Raw genomic sequence first — 7,346 nt, forward strand, 5'->3', positions numbered from 1 at the left:
ATTCCAAATTAAATGAACCCTGCTGCAACTGCCTGAATACTAAGGGCTTAAACACATTCAGAACAAGTGGAAGAAATTAACATTCAAGGGATTATCTCATTTCAATCCTTGAAATAACTCCATAAATTAGATAATAATATCCTATCCACATTTTACACTTTTAGAAATATTGAGGCAAGTAATCTTGCGCAAGACGGCTCAGCCAGTCAGTGGTGGAGCTGGTGTGTCTAACAGTTTATTTACCCTGGATTCCGCTGCCTTACAATGGGACTGTTGCTTGTGCCAGTGTCTGAGGAACATACATTCCCGGTTGCCCCATAGCAATGGCATTGGGGTCACCACCTTCAGAAATAGACTATGATGATCTGGGAGCAGTCCTGGGATTGTGAATGTTGCTGTGAACATGATGGATATGAATCACCCCAACTTATAAGGTCTGTGACCACAGGCCCAGGAAGCTGAGAGGCTTCTCTGAGAGGGGGGCTCACCTGATGTTTCCATGTGTCTCAGTTAAAATCTGTACTGTATTATGAGATCACACAGGACTGAGATCCACAGAAGGGCACATGAATCACAGCTGCAGAACAATTCCATTTTGTTGGATACCGGTAGGCAAATTAGCTTGAAAAAAAATTATGCTTACGAAAGGGTTGGATGAGTCCATTCTGGACGGCCTGCAGTGTAGCAGGATATTTCTTGTCCTTAATTACTCTGTCCTCTGGTAGGAACAGAAAATACAGTTAATCCATTACATTCTGTCCTCAGAGCAGAAACTCCCCTTGATTATTTCAACTTTTAAAATACTCATTGTGTTTGAATGAATGTGATTGTTTGATTGTTGTTTTTAATTTGTAAATTAATGTAATTAACAAAGAAATCCTAACTGAAGTGTGGGATTACATTTATTTGGCATCTACTCCATTAATGTCTAGCATGTAAAAAGCATTGTTAGTCGTATGCACACTGTTAATTATCTCAACATGTTTAATTGCTGTTTTCTTAAATAACTAGTAGGCCATATGTAAATGATCTTTCATGCATTAACATTTCATTTTGTGAAAAAGTAAAACACAAAGTAGGTTGCATGAAACATTAAACCAAACATGATCTCTGGGCCATTCGAGGAGTGTTAGGAAAATGGGAATCTGAGATAATGGGTCCCCCTTACCATGCCAACCTCATACCTCAGTGGCCCAGAGGGGCAAACATAGCTACACTTGGAAATATTCTAGAAATGTCAAAAGAACAGCAGATCTGCAGTGTAAATTGTGAAACATATGTTAGAATTCTATTTTTTCTGCGACTGTAAACTTTACAATTTTTTATCAAGCTAGGAAACAAAAGTAATAATATCTAGCATTTAGGGAACATTTGCTATATTCCAAGCACTGTGCAACGGCTGGATGGTTGTCTTTTTTCTTTTCATTCTATAGTGGTCCTATTGTGTAGAAAATATGATTATCATCTCCATTTGTAAATTCAGGGACAATGTAGGTAGCTTGCCCAAGACCACATTCCTAGTGTGGTGGCCATTAGGGATGCTGGTCTAGTATTTCCTATTTCCTCCTTCCAGGTGGGATTGACCAGCAGCCTTTTTTAGTGGACTTTCTTTACAAAACCCAATGACTCTACCTGTCTGTTTGCTAAGAATGTGAACTTCTCATCTCATGGGGAATGCAAGACTCACTCTCTAGCAAACCTAGAAAACTTAGATATCCTTGCTTCTCATCTAATGAGACAGATATATTCTTCTGTCCAGAAGAGAGGTTTGATGGGGGAAAACACTTCTGATTTTTTTCCTCTGTAAGTGGGGAGGCATAACGGTGAATGCAGAGGGAGGGGGAAGAGGTGTATGTTTCTGTGTGTGTGTGTAGAGAAAAAAAAAAGTGAGGATGTGTGAGAAAGAAAGACACAGAGAGAGAGATGCATAGAAGACATGAGAAGAGGCCTGTATTAATACATGCCTAGATATGGATGAGAGATGCTTTCCTTTTTCTTCAGTAGTCCTGGGGAAGAGTCCGGAAGTCACTCAGTGCAACAAATGTTGATATTTACAGCAGCAATATTCAAGCAAATATTTCCACCCTGAAAAGATCACCTCATTGAGTGGTTACCAATGAGTCTAGGTGGGGCAGAAACTTTGAACCAAGGGAGGGACAGAGTAATATTCTGTGAGAATATTAGAGATGGGAAACTTCTCCATTCTGCTAGAAGGACCCAGCACCATAGTAACTTTAGTAGGTTGGAAACAGGTAAAGTGGCATGCATAGTGATGAAAGCTCCAGCAAAGAGCAGATACATGATGGTGTCGAGGCAGAAGGAAAAAGGTCTGTGCCTGTGTGTGTGTTTGTGTGTACGTGTGTGTGTGTGTGGTAATACAATGGAAGGAGCCATGAATTAAGAATATAATACTTTGCTATAAACATCGGACCACTAAACGTGGTCTAATCATTTAAAATTTTGTATCAACTTAGAAATTTGTTCAACCTGAAAGGGCTGAAAAACATAGAAATTGAGGGAGTGAAACATAAGGTCGGGGCATACGGATAAGTGGGGTGTGATTTATTGGGACCAATGCACATGGCAAATCAAGGTGAGAAAATGATTTAGCCATGGGCAGCACACGCCACTGCCAAAGACGTGGTTCAGCACACAAGTTCCCAGAAATGTCACGAATGACAGTACTTGTACATTCTTGAAGGGAAAAGACTACACCAATTCAGTTCCTGGAGATTTCCTTTTTTCTTTTCTAGTTTCCCCTAATTATTGACATATTTGGTCACATTTCCGTTATTTTCTTGAGATACACACAAATCATTGGTTGTTCATGGGTTCAAATGCGTATCTCCAGAGAAGAAAGAAGGACAGAGAATATACTTGAGTCTGAAGGACCTCATTCTCTCTAGAGAGATTACACTCATAAGTCTAATGTAAATCGGCTTGCATGACATGCAAATACAGGCTTCATGAGTCCAGGAAAGACTCCAGCAGGTTCTAGGCTCTAGTCCTGCCCTGTTTGAAATAATGAAGAGTATTGCTTGTGAATAGTTTGTTCTTCTCAAAATTCCAGGTGTGACATGGATTCCATGCCACTGGTCAACTGTTCAACTGTCCTGAAGAAATGGTGTAGTATCACAAGTATCACAGGCGCTGCTAGGTCACTGAGTGCTTGTTTTGCATTGGGTGAGACTGTTTCAAAGCCATGATGTTTCACAAGTCTCTGATTCTTTTTTTTTTTTTTTTTGAGATGGAGTCTCGCTCTGTCGCCCAGGCTGGAGTGCAGTGGCGCGATCTCAGGTCATAGCAGGCTCACAGCAAGCTCCGCCTCCCGGGTTCACGCCATTCTCCTGCCTCAGCCTCCCGAGTGGCTGGGACTACAGGCGCCCTCCACCCTGCCCGGCTAATTTTTTGTATTTTTGTATAAAGACGGGGTTTCACCGTGGTCTCTATCTCCTGACCTCGTGATCCGCCCGCCTTGGCCTCCCGAAGTGCTGGGATTACAGGCGTGAGCCGCCGTGCCCACAAGTCTCTGATTCTATATGTGCCATTTACTTTGCTTTGGAGTGAAATTCCTTCCTTATGCTTAGCACCACCATTGCCTGATTCCTGTCTGCCTGAAATGATTATCTCCATCTTCAACTTGCAGGTGAAGAAACTGAGCCATAGGGCCATGGCAATGTTAGGTGCTCTGGAAAGCAGTGGCTAAGATGGAGTTAGAAATAGAAAAGCTTATTGTGGAGTAATTCCTGGGGTGCAGTGGCTCATACTTGTAGTCCCAGCACTTTGGGAGGCTGGGACTGGGGGTTTGCTTGGGGCTGGGGGTTTGCTTGATCCCGGGAGTTTGAGAACAGCCTGGGCAACATTGGGAGACCCTATCTCTACAAAATATATAAAAATTTAGCTGGTTGTGATAGTGCACACCTGTAGTCCCAGCTACTTGGGAGGCTGAGAAGAAGGATCTCTTGAGCCTGGGAGGTCAAGGCTGCAGTGAGCCATGATCATGCCACTGCACTCCAGCCTGGGTGACAGAACATCAGGGACCATCAGACCACCGTGCAGACTTGACAAGGTCTCTGCACGGTCCAAGAAGAAACAAAGCAAAGACTGCCCACTAGAGGAGTCCCCCTTTTGAAGGAAATGCCTGGACTCTTGTTTCACTACCATGCTTAGTCATTGGAAAGGCTGCCCTAAGAGCAGCATGACTTCAGCTTATAAGGGTGGACGAACCCTATGCCTAATAGCTAGAGGCCATCAGCTATCTGCACTCTTCTCAACTGAGCAGCAAGTCCTTTCTTGAAAGGGAACTTGAGTGACCTATCTCTATGTCTGCCACAGGTGGTAAACTTTTCCACTGTCATGAATGGTAGCAAGTGCAGGAACAGGATTTGAACCCAGGTGGTATGATTCCAGCTCCAGCGTTCTTATCCACTGCTTACTGCAGTTGTGTCTAGCATGGAGTTGCCAGAGAGAAATTACAGGTACATCCACCTCCTTTTTCTACAGAGCTCTTTGTGGCCCACCCACTCCCTGAACAGGACTTACTACCCTCTGGGTGACCAGGACCGCTCTGCTGGTGTCTGCTGCTGTAAAGCCCTGGTGTGGCCCTCTCACTACTTACCCTTGTACCAGCACAGGATGGACCCTGTGCTCCCTCTAAAAGTAGCCTGTTTGCTGGCAGCTCTCCTCCCTTCCCTTCTGGGTCCTGATCGCCCCGTTGTTCAGTCTAGATTTTTCCAGGTAAAAAGCAGGATAAACAACTTTATCCTAGTTTTTATGAATATTCCAACCCATAGCCCTTCTGCCTTCACTTCGCCCTGTGATAGAAGCAATCCTGTTGGGGTTGCTGATCTGCTTGTTCATCCTACCTCCTCTTTCAATAAATTCAAGGGATATTGTCTATAGGACTGGTCTGAGGAAAACACCTGTGCCTAGAGCATCACATCAAACGTCAACCCTTCTAGGGGCCCCGGGGCCCCACATATTCCCTGTTAGGGTGGGAGGTTTACATCAGAGTCTTACCAACCATGAGTTTTAACTCCATAGTGACAGGGGCTATGGCCTTTCTCCAAAATGCCTATTAAACCCTTTCACAAATAGAATCCTCAGTGGCTCAACATATCAGAGTCTTACATAGTTCAACATATCAGAGTCTCTTCTTGGATAGACGTACAGAATAGCGATCGCCCTGCAACCATGGCTACATTATAAATGAGCTTTCCAAAGGGGCATCAAACAGAGGAAGAGGGATGGAGAGAAATTTTGAGGAGATTTGCTTTGTCCCCTACCTTGATTGCATATTGAATCTTTCCTGGGTGAGGATGAGATTCTACTCAGCTCTTCTCCTAAGGAGTCAGCTGTCAGTGTATTAATGTGATCCTTGTTGCAGCCCCAAGTGAATAATGATAACCTGGCAGACACGCAATTATGCACTGACAATTTTAGAGCTGTCTCTGCCAGCCCCATCCTCCCCAGCAACTCACAGCTTTCAAGCCTCAGCCCCACATGATTTCTAAATCAATCATAGCGCAGGCAGGGGACAGCCAGCCCACAGGTTTGTGAATCTTGCTTCTGTAAGGTCAGTGTGGACATGATGAGGTTGAACCTTGGATAGTCTGTCGCATTCCCCAAATGGCCCCAAGGTATCACTGAGGCTGTTTGCAACATGATACTGTTTTTCCCAAATGTTTTGACATTGAGGCTACATCTGCAGCAATAACCCGACGGAAAATGTAGCTAAAGAGATGATAACATGCCACCTGGGAAATGAAACAGCATCAAAAATCTAATTTCCATGAACGAATTTCCGCAGCTCTCATTGATGGGACAATCATACTCACCTAAATCTTTAACTGAGCATTTACAAACTATGATTCCATTAGATTTTAAACCAGACTATTCTTGCAAATGTGTTTTTATAGAAAAACTAATAACAACCTAATATTGTGTCTAGTGTGAGAATTTTTTTAAAAGATAATTTTAAGCTACAGAACTAACATAAACTATACCTCTATCTTTCCTGGTGAATATTATGAAACAAAAAGATTTTAATACCCTGGTAGACATTAGGATAAAACCCAAACTTAATATTTGGGTTGCGTGCCAATTTAAATTTAATCCTCTAGTTATATTTAATTATTCCGTTCCTTTTATTCAGGGGTGTTGTCTCCATGTTTTCTGTGAAGGACACTCTCTCAGCCTAATGCCTCCTCAGTGACCTCTAACTTTGATCTCTGAACTGGGTCCTTCCAGGACCCAAAGGGAAGATCAATCACTCAGGCATGTTCCAGGCCACCAGGTCAAGTGGCAGAAGTTCATCCTCTGGGATTCTTTGTCCTCAGGACCTCTGTAACATCGATTGTCAACTTGACAAGCCAGCCGAGTCTTTGTGTACAATCCATAGACAGAACTGGGAAGAGCAAACCATGAGAGGCCAGCACTAAACCCTCAGGGTAGCTAAAGAGGAAGCATGGTAATACGTCATTCTGCAACAGAAAAAACAAATAATCTGCTCTACATGTATCCAGCATCATGTGAACATGAACCAGATGAGCAACATCTGGGCCTCTGTTTGCCCATCTGTAAAAGGGCTGGTTGCCCCTTCTTGCAATGGACAAGGCTGCATCCGCAGAGTTCTAGTCTTGTGTCTTGTGTCCTTGCCACATCCTCCTCTGGGAGCACACAGCAAAAGCTCAGTTATTGTTAGCCCCCTTCTCTCAACCTCCCCAGTCATTGCACACTCATAGAGAAAGGACAATCCGATCTTTATGTGACCATGATAAAATTTGATGAGAGATCAGCAAAACGTAAAGGAAGGTTCTTAAACGACATATTTATCCCAACATTGTTCTGGGAAGAAAAGTATCCATTGTAAAAACTAAACATGTCCAATTAAATGATAAATGCAGGAAGGTCACAGTGGAACATAGGCACTATGCCAAAGATTCTCAGAATATCGCAGCCCTGTCAGGCCACTTCAGAAAAGGGGATTCCCAGTATGAGTTCACAATACTTTGACATCTGAAGAGGTCAGTTAGCCTGAGGCAAAGGAACCGCAATGTCCCAGCCTAAATGTTCTGCTTCTCACTCTCACAGGAAGAAGGAAAACTGGAAAATGGGAATCAGCAGATGCAGAGAGTGGAGATTTTCCTAAGTATTCTGGGGATACTAGTAGGAGTTAGAGGAGAGACAGTGTATGTTTTGTAGCCAAATAGAAGTTTGGGACATGCTGGATTAAGAACTTTGCTAGACTTTTGGTATATGACATATCATTTATTCCTTATCCCAACACTTCAAATTTTAGGTCAACATATCTCTCTTTCTCTGTAGTGGGAGATGAATTCAATGAC

At 43.2% G+C, this 7,346-nt stretch overlaps 1 long non-coding RNA gene across 1 annotated transcript; it reads left to right on the forward strand.

Annotated features, from left to right (window-relative positions):
* The first annotated feature begins 626 nt into the window (after positions 1–626).
* On the forward strand, positions 627–6,905 carry LOC107000134 (uncharacterized). Its single transcript, XR_001447108.3, has 4 exons — positions 627–823; positions 1,574–1,766; positions 3,071–3,126; positions 6,155–6,905. It is a non-coding gene; the product is annotated as an uncharacterized LOC107000134 (long non-coding RNA).
* The last annotated feature ends 441 nt before the right edge of the window (positions 6,906–7,346 follow it).

This window comes from Macaca mulatta, chromosome 9 (assembly GCF_049350105.2).
Source record: "Macaca mulatta isolate MMU2019108-1 chromosome 9, T2T-MMU8v2.0, whole genome shotgun sequence".
In the NCBI taxonomy this organism is placed as follows: domain Eukaryota; kingdom Metazoa; phylum Chordata; class Mammalia; order Primates; family Cercopithecidae; genus Macaca; species Macaca mulatta.